This window comes from Oryzias latipes, chromosome 2 (genome assembly GCF_002234675.1).
Source record: "Oryzias latipes chromosome 2, ASM223467v1".
Lineage (NCBI taxonomy): Eukaryota > Metazoa > Chordata > Actinopteri > Beloniformes > Adrianichthyidae > Oryzias > Oryzias latipes.
Genome location: NC_019860.2, coordinates 6,799,194 through 6,814,810, shown reverse-complemented (window position 1 = coordinate 6,814,810; position 15,617 = coordinate 6,799,194). Strand labels below are relative to the sequence as shown.

Below are 15,617 nucleotides of genomic sequence, written 5' to 3'. Positions count from 1 at the left end.
TCGGTATGGTTTTCTGGAGAGTCCAGACTGCAGACTGCAGACTCTGAGGTCAGACTCCATGTTTCAGTTGTTTTCAGATCAATATGATGAGTACAGATACCTGACTGATGACTTGAGAATGACGACTCAGACCCCCCATTCCCACCTTACCGTGTGCTTTTGCTGACTCTGAGGATGTTTTTTTTTTCTTACTATCATGTTTATCGGGTGTGCACAACTCATGTGATCTTTGCATCAGAAATGAGAAGGAGGAGCTTGTCTGAACAATTAGCCGAAAAAAAGTATGTAGGGGGTTCAATTTCTCTTTGTTCACTTGATTTTGTGTCAGATCCATTAAAATCTGATCAAGATTTTCCTATGGAAGTTTTCTTTGCCCATAATTCTAAGTGATCTTTAGTTGTCAAAGAACAAGTCACTGAAGTATTTTGCAATTCAAGATTCAAGACGAAGAAATGCCAATTAATCTGACATTTTGGAATTCAAAACTTTAAATCGAAGAAAGATCAATTGGATTACTAATTATCATGTTTCATGGTTCTTTAATTCAAATGAAAATGTATTTTCCAACTGTCAATTTAATCTGCATTTCCGCCATGCATTTTGAAAATGTATTTAGTAATTAATAATTCTTGATGATAAATGACATTTCAATTCCTCGTCTGTTTTAACTTCATTTTTAAGGCATTTCAAATCTGTTGCATTTTCATTTACCTTCATGTTTTGGGGTCAAAATCTTTAGGAAAATTTGGATTTTGAAAATTTAACCCTCTTCCTCATATAATCACTTATTAAGGTAATGGAGGGGGGGGGGTCAGCCTGCGATGTACCTTGGGAGGGAGGAGTCACTTGGCAGTGGTCCCCTTCCCCTGGTTGTCGTGTGGGAATTACCCCCCCCCCCCTCGGTTTTAATTGCACCATAGACATGTATGACCCGTGGTAGTGGGGGTGCTTGGGCATCACTGCCAGCAGACATCCTGTCAGCGCCCTGTCTGCCAGTTGTAACTGCACCTTAGACATTTAGGGCCCTTGGTGGGGAGGGTGTTTGCACATCACTGTGAGTAATCAGGAGATGTCCTCTCAGTACCCCTGCCCCATCCCTAGTAGGGGGTACCGGGCCCTTGAACATGGCGGCCGTGTGCCTTGGGTGCTGGCTTCCTGGGCCGAATCACCATGCGGGGAGAGGGATCCCTGTGCTCTCTGGCAACAACGGGGGCCAGGGTTCACATCACATCTGAGCCTGGGGCTGTTTGTGTTCCTGTGGTGTGGATTCCGGTCCTTGCCCTCGAGTGCTGGCCTTTTCCAAATTCCATCTATGGGGGAGCCTGGTCGGGCCATGGTAACAACACCCCTTGTGAACCCCCACCGCTCTGGAGCGTCTTCCTCCTCAGCAGGGGTGGCTGCCCCCTGCCTTGCTCTCACCTGGACAAACTGTGGACTGGGTGGGCGGTTGTCTGGAGAAGAGGGCGGGTCTGTATTGGGGGGCCCCGGCCTGTGCCCAGAGTCAGGGGGGGGGGGGGTGCCCAGAACTCCTGGGTGGTGGTGGGTTGGTTGTTTGGGGCTGGGGGTGCTTTCCTGGGACAGGGCCCCGTGTTGGGCCCTACCGGCGGGGCGGGGGGGCTGGTCTCCTGGTTGGGCTGGGGCTTGAACTCTCTGTCGCCCTAGGTCTCCCAGCTCTCTGGCTTTGCGGGCACCTGTGGCCTGGGTGGTGGATGTGATTGCCCGGTGTGCAGTTGTTCTCTATCTGCTACAGCGGGGGTCTTGGTGTAGGGATGTCTTGGTACTCTCCCTTTTTACATTCCATCATCCACTTTAGAGAAACAAAAAGACCCACTCGAGCACAGATGTTATCTCACATTTGCACAAATAGTTGTAGTGATTGAATGAATTATTTCACGTGTTGGTCCGAATGCAGAAGTATGTGTGTGTGTAAAATCAGGGGGGTATTCCAGAAAGCAGGTTATGCTAGTCACAACAGTAAGTATGAGGCTGAGGAAGCGGATAACCTCAGCTTTTGGTTCCAAAAATGGAGGTATGTTTCAGGGTATGTCAAGTTGCCATAGCAACTCATGCTCTGAAAATAACCTGGTCTGGAGCAGGTTTAGTTGAAGGTTAGTTTGTTTTTAGAGAGGTGAAGCAGCATGGCGTGTCCATTTGAAGATGATTTAGTGGATTTAGTGAGAGGGTGATAAGAAGCCCGGTTTGAGAAGGTTGCGTCAGGAAGGGCATCCAGCGTAAAACATTGCCAAGTTTACCATGCGACTTGTTCGCTGTGGCGACCCCTGATGGGAGAAGCCGAAAGAGGAAGGAAGTGAGAGGGTGATAAGACCACGTATGGATGTTTAAAGATAAACTTTTTAACTTTGAACTAACTTAATTATTTGCTTCAGTTAAGATCTTTTTTTTTAAAGTTAAGTCAGCTTAAAATTAAAACGTAGTCATCAGACAGGTATTTTACTTTCATTCATTCAAATACGTAGGTGTAAGTTTGGTGCTGCTGTTAGATCAGCACCGCAAGGGATTGTGGGATACCATTCCCTTTGCCTACCTGGACGGATTTGGGTTTAAGTGTGAGTTTTTGACCAAATGTGTTTAGTTGTTTAGCTGTTTTACTGTGTTTTGCCGAGTTATTTTGTCCTACTATATTTCAGCCTCTGCACCATTAGTGAGAGGGAGGGAGAGGATGATGAGCTTATACAGCACCTTTACAAATGTATGATGTAATGACAATGTTGGAGGTAAATGATTGCAACTGTAACAGTGCACTAAACCTGTTTTCTTCAATGATTTGTGATCTTCACTGGTGTCCATGGATTTCATCAAATCTTTCCACCTTTATCCACCTTTGTCATGGTAGGGAGAACACGTCAAAGTAAGGGTGGGGTCACCTAAGATACCACAAGGGTTAAATCGATACAGTTGCTTTGTTTTTATTGTTATAAAAATGAGTATATCTGCCGGCTCAAACTTAAATGTATGAGAGTTCAAGAATTATAATAAATTTAGATGGAAAATTGAATTAGAGTAATATGACATTTAGTTAGATAAATATGTAAATGTGAGTTGTATAAACACAAATTGAGTTTTATAGACTAAAGAAATTAGGTTGAATAAATTTAACTTAATTACTTGTTACCAATAGAAGTAATTCATTTAAGTTGGCAAAATTGGATAAGTTATTTATATACAGTATGCGTCACAAGGATAATGGAAATGAAACAGAAACTCGTGAATTTACTTTGTTTTACTGCAAGCAGAAACTCTTTCTTTTGCTGATGCAGCCGTATTACTTTTTTGATGGGCGTATAATCTTGATACGCCGTCATCAAAACCTCTGATACCGTCTCACTAAAGTATAGCGCTCTCTTTTTTTTCTCCACGCGTTTCCATGGTGACTCCATGGCGGCGATTCATTGAGAATGTCTTTATGTACTTGCTGTGCACGTGTATTAACCCAAGTCGAGCGTAATTACGCTAACTCATATCCGGTCTTTTGGAACCGACATACCCAGAGTAAGCAAGTTCAGGCAGATTTCAGCCAGAGTTCAGGCTTAAAGTCAGGGTAGTTCAGGGTAGTTTAAACATGCTTTCTGGAAAAAACCCCAGTTGTATTGTGTGCATGTTGACATTTTTTGTATGTGGGCATTTTTGGAGCCCACAGGTATTTTTGTGGCATTTGGGTGTGTGTGTGAACAGGCCCCGCCCCCTTTTGGATTTACATTATTTATAACCCTGACTGTAATGATTGTAAACATCCCCCCCGGCATCCTTCTCTCTTCTTCACTCCTTTTCTTTTCCATCCGGTCCAACAAAGAACTGTTACAGATATGAGTAAGATGAATAATAAAGTTTAGCCCAAACTACAGAGGGAGTTCATTCAAATAAACACCTAGTGTGTCAAATGTTTCATAACCCCTATTGTAACGGTAAAATATGTTCAAAACAAGAGGCTTTTAGCTCTCAACTGTCTGCTCAGCTGTTGGATAGGGCAAGTAAAAAAAAAACACATTCCAAAGGAAAATGCACAGTGAAAACATAATCTGGCGTTCATCATGGCGGGTCCCTCCTGACAGAATTTACAAGTTCCTGGACCTCCAGCGGCATCACTGTTCCTGAACACACTTTTCTGTCTGATTGCAGATTGTGGAACTGCAGTTTTTCAGAGATCAGCTGTGAAGCTCTTGGCTCAGCTCTGAAGAAAAACCCATCCAATCTGACAGCGCTGGACCTGAGCTGGAATTGGAACCTGCAGGATTTAGGATTTCTTCATCTGTGTGGTTTTCTGGAGAGTCCAGACTCCAGACTGCAGACTCTGAGGTCAGACTCCATGTTTCAGTTATTGTTGGAGCCATTTGGCTGAAATTAAGTTATTTATTAGATTTCATGCATGCATGGATCCGTCATTCCTTGGCCATGCAGGTTTTCTGGCATCCTATTGGTTAGGTGCATTTTGGGAGCTGTTGTGTCTTCTATTGGCATTTGCCTTTTTGGATTTTGAACTTGGGAAGCACGGCAGCACATTAATCTTAGACCATGTTTAGAACGTGTTTAGAACATTTTTAAAATATGTTATTGTCATAGTTAAGACATGTTCATGCCCCTTGAAAATTATTTTTTGTAGTTTGTACTTAAAATTTTTACTGTTCAAGAAAGTGCAAGAAAATAAATTACAGATAAGGAAGAAGAACAACTTTTATGTAACTGCAACGCAGTTACATAAAAGTTGTTCTGTACTGCGCTGGACTGATTTCACCATAAGAAGAGGACCTCAGAAAGAGTTTCTTCACTCTCAGCGTTAAAGCATCGCACAAGACTTACGTGAGTAATGAGCCAATAAAATCAAGGCTGAAGCCGCACAGCAAGACTGTCAGGGGAGTGCTCTTGCTAAAATTCAAGGTTGAAGTGGAAGCTGATATATGTGAGAACAGTAACTCATTTCAAGAAAAGACGACAATTTGAGCCATAATTGCAGTTAATTGGAGTCACTTCAACAATGCATGATGCACGTGATGGCCTCCGGAGGGCGCCAAAGCTCATTCCAAAGGCAGCAGAATAAAAATGTGAATGGCTTAACCCTTGTGCTATCCTAGGCACTTTACCATTGGGAGTTGGGTCATCTAGACCCACTAGACAGCGCTCTGAATCTTATTTCTTCAATGATTTGTGATCTTCACTGGTGTCCATGGATTACATAAAATCTTTCCACCTTTATCATGGTAGGAATAACACGTCAGTGGAGGGTGGGGTTCATCTAAGACAGCACAAGGGTTAAAAAAGGAAGAAAGAGAAAGCCGGCTCAGCTTATTCATAAGAAAAAAGAAATAGAAGAACTAAAGAAAGACAAAGTGCATGCTCAGCTTATAAAGGAAGAAGCATTATTTGCTTTGAAAAGGTGTTTTTAAGAATTTGGAAAGCTCAATGCAGAAATATTGCCACTTCTTCATGAGGACGAGGCAGATAAAGTTCAGAAAGACTGGTTTTTGCCAAATAATGAAGAGTTGAAAGATTTCATTTGTGAAACAGAAGATTGGCTTGGAGATGGCTTGACGAGTAAAAATAAGGAATGTGATGTTGAATGTGAGGATGATGTGCAACACACCGATAGCATTTCAGCAGTGCTTTCTTGCACTACCAGAGCCAAAAAGACTAGCTCAGTTTACAGTGAATCTACACAAGTGTCTAGTACTACAAGCTCTGCTCGCTTAAAGCTGGAAGCCAAACGTGAAGAACTGCGAGCTCAAGCCGTGTTTCTTAAGAAAAAACAAAAGATTCAAATGGAAGAAGCCCACAAAAGGAAAGCACAAAAAGAGCAGTTAGAGCTGGATGCCAAAAAAGCTGCATCAGAAGATGCAGGTTATGCAGATTATGAAGAGGTTTAATGTGTCACAAAGGAGCAATTTGAGACAGTGCACAGTGTCCTAAATGACATAGCAGATACTCAAAGAATCAGTTATCAAGAGAAGAGACATTCAGAGAACCTCTTTCCTTCTATAAGCCAATATCAAATTCCACAGACTGCCTATTATGAGCATGGAAATGCCTTGCATAGAGCAGCCAGTTCAAGCCCTGTACCACCTGTAGTACCTCTTGTTGCATCTGAGGACATTCATAAAATAATGCAGAGACAAAATGACATAACGGAAATGCTTGCCAAACAGCAAATGATGTCAGAGCTTCCTCAAAGGGATGTTCCAGTATTCTCAGGAGATCCGTTGAACTATCGTTCTTTCATCAGATCATTTGATCAAGTTATCGAAGGCAAGACTAACAGTCATCAAGACAGGTTACATTTTCTGCAGCAGTTCACTGTTGGAGAACCTCAAAACCTTGTACGCAGTTGTGAACACATGGAACCAGACAAAGGTTACAAAGAAGCATGAAAGCTTCTTCAAAAACACTTTGGAAAAAATGAGCTTCAAATAGCAACTGCCTACATAAAGAAAGCTTTGGATTGGCTGTTGATAAAAACAGAGGACAGAAAAGCTTTGCAAAGCTTGTGCTCTTTTCCTTGTAGGATGTCGAAACACCATGACTGATATTGAGTTTATGAATGAAATGGACAATCCAAGTAACATGAAGACTGTGCTCTCAAAACTTCCCCTCAAGTTAAAGGAAAAGTGGAGAAGTCAAGCGTACGATATTCAAACAAGAAGAAGAAAGAGAGCCAGATTTTCTGATCTAGTAGAGTTCATTACTTGGCAAGCACAGATCAGTAATGATTCATTGTTTGGAGAAATTTAAGACAGTCGCTAAGAAGCAAAAGAAAAACCAAAACCTTTCACGAAATGCAATTCAAAAACCTGCACATTTGTGACAAGAACTTATTTGACCAAAGAAGACAGTGAAGGTCAACAACAAAGAGAAAAACCTCTGACCTAGTAATCTCTGATGCTTTACATAGTCCATGCATGTATTGTAAAAATAATCATGCATTGGAGGTTTGTAGAGAAATCAAAGTTCAGAATCATAAAGACAGAATTCAGAATTCAGTTCTTTATCACAAAAGGACTCTGCTTTGGTTGCCTCAGCAAGGGGTAAGTTGAGTAAAAACTGTCGCAAACAACTGCATGAATGTTCATTCAAACCCCCGAGCATCTTACTTATGCAAAAGGAATCTCCAGCAATGACTGAAAATAAAGGATCAAGTCCAACAGTAGTGATCAATGAGGCTACTAATGCTTTTATTGAGGCTGAAAATGAAATCAGAGGAAACACTGGGGCAGGTGACGGAGAAACTGTTCTTCCAATAGTGTCGGTTAAGGTCAAGTCCAAAAAAGGTGACAAGATAAATCCAAGTGTATGAATTTCTGGATCAAGGAAGTACAGCAACTTTCTGCACATGTGATGTGATGAGACACCTTAATGTTCGTGGGGAGAAAGCAGATCTCTAACTCACCACCATGGGGGCAGAGAAGAAAGTTAATACACACTCATCTCAGATGACTCAGACTCATCTTGGGAAGCACGGCAGCACATTAATCTTAGAACATGTTTATAACGTGTTTAGAACATTTTTAAAACATGTTATTGTCATAGTTAGGACGTGTTCATACCCTGTGGTTTGTACTTTATATTTTTACTGTTCAAGACAGTGCAAGAAAATAAATTACGTAAAAGTAAGAACAACTACCTTTTTTTATGAAGCACGCGTGAAGACGGTTCCTGCTCCCCAAGATATCCGAATGTAACTGCAACGGCAGTTACAGTTATGTTCTCATCAATATGATGACAAAGTTGTGTTGTAGCCAGCAGCTTCTGACTCTTCATTCAGAGCTGAAGTCATGGATCAGGGATCAATGTCCAATATTTGCTGCTGACTCTTCCTCATCACTTCCTTCTTCTCTCTGCTTTGAATGTTAAATCTAAATGTTCTGAAATTATGCTAATTTGGCCACATCCGTGAAACAGTCAGCCATGCCCACACCACTGTAAAAATGTCATCTGTCAGTCTGTCATCAGGGCGGGTCCCACCTAACTGAATCTACCAAGTTCCTGGACTTCCAGCTGCATCACTGCTCCTGAACACAATTTTCTGTCTGAATTTAGGTTGAGGAGCTGCAGTTTGTCAGAGATCAGGTGTGAAGCTCTGGTCTTAACTCTGAAGAAAAACCCCTCCAACCTGACAGAACTGGACCTGAGCTGGAACAAGAACCTGCAGGATTCAGGAGTTCTTCATCTGTGTGGTTTTCTGGAGAGTCCAGACTGCAGACTGCAGACTCTGAGGTCAGACTCCATAGATGCATTTACACTGCAGGTCTTGATGCCCAAATCTGATTTTCTTACTATATCCAATTTTTTTGACGACCCGCTTACATCATCTCTTAAAAGTGACCGCTATCCGAATTTTTGCATTTACACTATATAATGCTGAAACTGTCAAACGTAGACGTTCTGAGGACTACGTAGCATTTCCGCCTTTCGCCGACCTGAGCACTGACCGCATGGATTTAAAAAATTATGTGCGAGCAGGCCCTCAATAATAATCACAACAGTAATGAAAACTCATTTAGAAGATGCGTGTTGGCAAACATGTTGGCAAACGTTAAGCGTGGCGAACCGCCCCCCCTTTTTTATGTGTTTGGGTTTTTTTTTGTGTGTGACTGGGGTTGTCATGGAGGCAACGCAGCGACGGAAGGAGGCGTTGCCTTGAGCGCTCCAGGATAAGGCAGGAGAGGGGATGCGTGGGAGAGGAAAAAGAAGGGCTGCTCGGCCGGTTTATGTACTCTCTCTGAGTTTTGGATGAGGAAGTGTTTGCAGACGTTGTGCTGCACTAACAGTTTGAAGCAAGCAAAGAAATACACGGCTTCTAGCCTGTTCCAGAGCAACGGTGTCCCGCTTCATTAGTTACCGTTTGCGTCCCGACCTGGACCGGACCGGAAATAACAGCGGTTTCCGACTAGGGTCTGAAGCCTGAGGCTGAAAGGTAACACGCTGATGGGGCTCCAGCTGTCCTCGAACAGCAAAATCAGCGCGCAAAAGCACTTTAATAAGTGATGTGATCTTAGTTGGTGGTGTCCTGAGTTGACGTCACTGACGTACGACTCGAATTTACTGGGGAATATCCGATTTATCTGCTTGCATGGCACACGCAAATGCACATATTCGATTCGTTTCCGATTTATTTCCACATATGAATGAGGCCTGAATCCGATCTGAGAAAATCGGAATCCATGCGCTTTTGTCCTGCTTATACACTCACCGGTCATATCCGATCTCTGCCACATGAGAGGAAAAAATCGGAATTGGGTCACTTGAACCATGCAGTGTAAATGCGGCCCATGTTTCAGTTGTATTCAGATCAATATGATGACAAAGTCGTGTTGACCCACAGTGAGCAGAAATGTCCAGATTCTGATCTGCAGCAGCATCTTCCTGCAGCTGCTTGTTCTCTTCAAAGATCTGCAGAAGAACTTCTTCTTTTCTTCCTGCAGCTGCTTGTTTCAAAGTTGTCTGCTGACATTTGTCGTCCACAAAGTTCTGCTTGCAGCCATCAGCTCTTCTTTGTGTCTTTGCTCCGACAGACTCCTTTAAAGCGCGTGCAGAAGAAGCAGCCGTGCACGCTCACATGCACTCTGAGTCCTGCTGTGTTTCAGCAGATGCAGCTGAGAGTCCAGCGGCTGATGTTTGTGAGCAGACAGTGACAGAGTCATGCTGCAGCTGGATGCTGCTCTGACAGACACATCCTCCACAAACATCCTCACCTTTTCATCCACAAACATCATCACATCATCCATCAAAGCTCCCAGCAGCTTCTGACTCTTCATTCAGAGCTGAAGTCATGGATCAGGGATCAATGTCCAACATTTGCTGCTGACTCTTCCTCATCACTTCCTTCTTCTCTCTGCTTTGATCTGTTGGAGCTGAAAGTCTCTGCTTGAAGGGCTGCAGCAGAGAAGGACTGGAAGATCATCTCCTGAAAATTGGGATGAAGACTTTCCAGCATCATGCTGCTGAAATTCTCCCATGATTCAGTGCTGTTTGGAGAAGAGCTGAGCAGAAAGAGGAAGTGGACTTTTACTGCTGTTGCTGCAGAAACATCAGTTGGTTTGGATGCAGCCACAGGCTGATGTTTGACTTTCACACATCTGGACTTCTTTCCTGAAGCAGCTGCATGTTGTCCTGAATGTTCCTGAATGTTCTTCTTCTCTACTTCTGCTGGACTCTTCTGATCTGCTGCTGTTGCTTCACATCTTTAGACTTTTTCCCAAACTTTCTGATCTTCCTCAGCTCTGAACTCTTTAGAAGTGAAGGATGAAAAACATGAACTTTGTCTTTAAAGTCAACTCTTTGTTCTGGATTCAGGTTGGAGGTCTGCAGATTGTCAAAGACCAGCTGTGCTGTTCTGGCCTCAACTCTGAAGTCCAACCCGTCCCACCTGACAGAACTGGACCTGAGATACAACAACCTTCAATATTCAGATGTTCAGCAGCTCCAGGATCTGGTGGAGAGTCCAAACTCCAAACTGCAGACTCTGAGGTCAGTAGAGGGTTGGGGTCAGTCCAGCTGCTTCCAGATGTTTGGTCCTAAAGTTAGTCTGAGAGCAAAGATGCAGAGTTTCCTGTGAAGCTGCAGCTTCTCAGTGAAGCTCTGAGGAGAATGATGACAGGCTTCAGGACAACAGTCAGCCAATCAGAGCAGCAGAAGCTCCAACAGGGGAAGATGACAGGAAGCTGCTGCTCTGAACAGGACTGAAGCTCCTGCTGCTCTTTGTGCTGCTGTGCTGCATCACTGACTGACAGACCAGGATCAGGAGACACTCCTTCATCTCTGTCTCTACACTTTCTCTCTGCAGGTGGAGGAACTAAAGGGTCTGATGTTCCTCCTGGAGGAGCAGAGAGGAGCAGCAGCAGCAGCTGGTCTGCAGAGATGTTGTGACTGGACGGTGTTCCTGGGAGGTGGAGAGCAGAGTGATGGAGGAATCAGAGGAAGTGGAGATGAGTGTCAGAGCTGCAGCAGGAACCGATCTGAGATCAGCTCCACTGTCTCTCTCAGCATCAGGTGGACAGTTATTGTGCTGCAGCTCCCCCGGTGGACTGATGGAGAACTGCACTTCCTCCTCTCATTCTAACTTGCAGTGCTGGGAAGTCTTCTGCTTCTTTTCTCTTTTGTATTGGAAGCTTATCTTTACTTTGTCCTCACACTCTTGCCATAGTTGCTTATGTCATCCTTCCTGTCAGCTGATGTCTGTGTTTCTCTGTACATTTCCATGAGTGAGCAGCTGTGGGTGTCGGCTGTGAGCAGTTCTACTTTAAAGTCAGTTGATCGAACAAACCAATCATTGATCATTTTTCTCCTTATCTGTCCTGAAACTGTTTTCTGAACTATCTGTGTTGGTGATTCATCAGATTCAGGCATGATGGTTTCTTGCAGAAGCTCAGAAATTGTTTCTGCTGTTTCTTGGACTCCTGCACCTCTCTGGACCACAGACTGGACCAGCATTCTCTAAACATCCTCCAGCTGGTCCAGAAAGTAGCAGCTTGGCTGTTGACCAAAGAAAGACCACTTTCCAGCAATTTTGGGTGAATGATTGTCCATCTGTGTGCAGTTCTTCTTTAAGTTCGTCTTTTTCACGAAGCCCATTGAGATGACTATTGTTGTAATATTGGGCATTCAATTGAATTGAATTGAATTGAAAATTTAGTCTTTACCTGACCTTTCAGTGCCACACAGTGGACTGAGGTCTTCTGATTAAAGGCTGCTGTGGTTTTGTATTCTGCTTATTATTGTATATGATTGGGTTCTACTTTCATGGTGGTACCTGATCTCCTGTCTAGCCTGAGAACTGGAGCAGAAATCCCGTCTGATCTCAGTTAGTGAACAAAAGTCTCTCAGTTGAATTATTTTCTATCATCTCTGTTCTGTTGATGATCAAATATTGAATCATGCAGTTTGAAAGACTCAGAGTTTTGCTTTGATTGATGTTTACCACAGTTTTCTGATTGAACTTCCTTTTTCTTTGGTGTTTTGTGGGTAATAAAATGTTTTGTGGGTTATAGAATGTCTGAAACTAGTAGAAACTTTCTGAGCATCAAGCCTGTTTTCTCCAGAGGACATGAATGAACAGAGTGGATCTTAGTGAGGAACGACAGCCTCTGGATGCAGAGAATCACTTTGATGCAGCTGCTGCAACAACACCAACTGCATTGAAGCAGGAGGGATAAGGGAGACACCTGCTGGCTGCAGAACTGCATCTTAGGCCGCCTTTACACTGCATGGTTCAAGTGACCCAATTCCGATTTTTTCCTCTCATGTGGCACAGATCGGATATAATCGGTGAACGTGTAAGCAGGACAAAAGCGCATGGATTCCGTTTTTCTCAGATCAGATACAGGCCTCTCTCAAATGTGGAAATAAATCGGAAACGAATCGGATACGTGCATTTGCGTGTGCCATGTAAGCAGACAAATCGGATATTCCCCACTTAATGCGAGTCGGACGTCAGTGATGTCAATCCAGGACACCACCAACTGAGATCACATGACTTATTAAGGTGCTTTTTGTGCGCTGATTTTGCTGTCAGTGTGTTACCTTTCAGCCTCAGGCTTCAGACTGTAGTTGGAAACCGCTGTTATGTCCGGTCCGGATGCAAAATGGCAACTAATCAAGCTGGACACCGTTGCTATAGAACAGGCTAGAAGCCGTTTATTTCTTTGGGGGGCGTGTACGATAGGGGGGCCGTGTGTGTGTGAGCGCGCGCGCGTGCTTGCGTGTGTGTGTGTGTAAGGAGAGAGGGGGGGTGTGAGCGCGGAGCGGGGGACTGTCGGAGAACCGTAAATTAAAAATAAGGTGATAAGGTGTCCTGCCCAAAAGTTTTGGAGTCTTTCTTAACCCACTCTGGAGGCTGAGGGTTCAGAACGGAAAAGTGAATCCCCAGGAAATCTCCCGTGTGTTTCTGACTACGGTCGGAAAAGAGAAGTCATCGCACAGAAAAGGTTCAACACTTGGATCAAACTGTTAGTACAGTACGTCTGCAAACACTTCCTCATTCAAAACTCAGAGAGAGCCGAGCAGCCCTCCTTTTTTCCTCTCCCGTGCATCCCCTCTGGAGCGCCCAAGGCAACGCCTCCTTCCATCGCCGCCTTGCCTCCATGACAACCGCAGTCACAAAAGTCTGAAGGAGGTCCGTGGAACTACTGCTACGTAGTCCTCAGAACGTCTACGTTTGATAGTTTCAGCATTGTATAGTGTAAATGCAAAAATCAGATACGGGTCACTTTTAAAAGATGATGTAAGCGGGTCGTCAAAAAAATCGGATATAGTCAGAAAATCGGATATGAGCATCAAGACCTGCAGTGTAAATGCGGCCTTAGTGTCAAAAGGCTTCAAACTGAAAACTGTCTGTAAAATTCCTGCAGCCTGTTTGGATCTAATAAATGCTCTTTTGAATCAACTCTGTGTTTTCTATTGATTTTTGTCTTCATTCTATCTTTTTTTTATTTTTTATTTTTCCTTTTTAACTTGTCCTGTCCAACCGCTGGGCAGACAGATGAGAGCTGAAGGCCTCTTGTGTTGGACATATTTTACTTTAACAACAGGGGTTATTAATCTTCACACAAACCAGAGGTATGTCTGAATAAACCCCTTTTGTAATCGAGGCCAGACTTTATTCATTTTAGTTATCTTTGAAATTCTTTTGTGTTGGACCGGACGGAAAAGGAAAGAAGGGGAGTAGAGAGAGGGTTGCTAGAAAGAGGGGGACAGGAGGGTGACCACAGGAGGGGGGGAGGGGGGTAAAACCATGAAGCATCATAAAGCAACAAGCTACTGGATGTTTATCATTACGGTAAGGTACAGATAGAATACAAATCTCGAAGGGGCGGGGCCTGTCCACACCCACACTCAAATGTCATAAACACACCTGTTAGCTGCAAAAATGTCCCCATGTCAACATGTACACAGTACAGATAATGTTCACACACGCACACTTATGCCTACAAGCCAACTAGTGTGAGATATTTCATTCATTCACGCAAACTGTTAGTGCAAAGGTGAGCTAACACCTGTGCTCAGTTGAGTGTTTATGTTCTTCTAAAATGGATGATGGAATGTGGAAAGCAGGAGGGGGAGCAACCAGTCACACCCAGACCCCCGCCGCAGCAGCTGCAGCAGCTGCAGCAGCCAGAAGCCCCCAATGCCACACGGCAGCAAGCAGGCAGAGACCAACCGCCCCCGGGCGCCCACGCCCGCCACCCAGGCCAGGGCCAGCAGGACCGCCGCGAGGCCCCCAGAGCCAGAGAGCAGGGAGGCATGGGGGGAAAGAGAGCGCCACCCCAGCCCAACCAGGAGAGCAGCCCCCGCGCTGTTGTATCTTGTTCATGTTACGTTCATGTTTACTCCATGCCACTAGGAGGCGCTGAAAAGGGGAGATGCAGAAATGAGAATGAGGAAGTGGAAGGAAGGAATGAAAATGGAGAACTGTTGCTGAACGTAAATAAAGCTTCTGTTAATCTACTACGTTCGTCTTCTTACGCCTGAACACTACATTTTGGCGAGGAGTGATCCTACGTGTTTTTTGCCGGCGTATTTTTCAACTGACCGATATGGCGGCGAACGTGCACCCCCCCGCCAGTGTTTTTGCCGTGTCCCGGAGAACCGCCACTACCGTACCCCATGTGGATGCATATGTTCAACAACTACTTGCTTGTGATAAATGCCTCAGGGAATGTGTGGCCAGATGCCAGACGGAGAGCCACATTACTTCACCGCCTTGGAACTGAGGGACAGCGGATTTTCTACTCTCTGCCAGACACAGGTGACACTTTTGCTTCAGCTGTTGCTGCTCTGGAAAGGCACTTCTCGCCCAAAGTAAACATTTTCGTAGAAAGACACGCTTTCAGACAGCGTACACAGTCACCACATGAGACAGTTATGCAGTATGTGGCTGCATTACGGGATCTTGCTTCCAAATGTGGATTTGATGACAAGATGGACGAAATGATCCGTGACCAGCTTGTCGAACACGTCTCCAGCTCCAGCATAAGAGAAAGACTTTTGCTTGAACCAGATTTAACCTTGGATAAGGCCATTACCCTTGCAACTCAACTGGAGTCTGCAGTTCAGCAGGCTAGAGCAATAGCTGCAGACCGCAGTATGCCCGTCCAAGCCATACAGCCTCATCCTGACTATATCAAAGTACAAGCAGGACAGTCGCCGGAGTCCTCATCCTGCTGCAGCCCGAAAAACTGTTCAAAACTGTTTCAAGTGTGGTTCAGATAAGCACCTTGCCAACTTTCCTCAGTGCCCTGCTGCTAAGGCTGCATGTAAGCTTTGTCACAAGGTGGGACATTTTGCTCGTGTCTGTCGTTCATCCAAGACCAGACAGGTGCGTGAAGTCCAATTGCCTAAACTGACTGTGCTATACCTGACAGAACCTTTTCAGGCATCCAAGAAATTACAGTGTGACATTACAGTTAAAACTTCTGCCTCATCTGCTAAAGACATTGAACTTACTGTTGACACAGGCTCTGCTGTCTCTGTTCTGCCATATCACATCTACAAACAGCATCTTTGTGATACGCCATTATGCCCACCAGAACTTCAACTGGTGACGTACACAAGGAAGTTAATTCCTGTCATAGGCTGCTTAAATGCCACAGTGGTCAGAGGAAGCAAGACAGCTT

General features: G+C 44.3%; 2 protein-coding genes and 1 long non-coding RNA gene across 5 annotated transcripts in view; 2 read left to right on the top strand and 1 right to left on the bottom strand.

The window, feature by feature from the left end:
- The window catches only part of LOC105355327 (NACHT, LRR and PYD domains-containing protein 12-like), a 1,049,862-nt gene that overhangs the window by 313,303 nt on the left and 720,942 nt on the right, over positions 1-15,617 (bottom strand). The gene's annotated exons all lie outside the window — the stretch shown is intronic.
- LOC105355240 (protein NLRC3) overlaps positions 1-15,617 on the top strand; it is a 591,340-nt gene that overhangs the window by 451,402 nt on the left and 124,321 nt on the right. The gene's annotated exons all lie outside the window — the stretch shown is intronic.
- On the top strand, positions 8-9,653 carry LOC110016675. The gene is made up of 4 exons (XR_002292007.2): positions 8-48; positions 4,138-4,314; positions 8,044-8,220; positions 9,519-9,653. It is a non-coding gene; the product is annotated as an uncharacterized LOC110016675 (long non-coding RNA).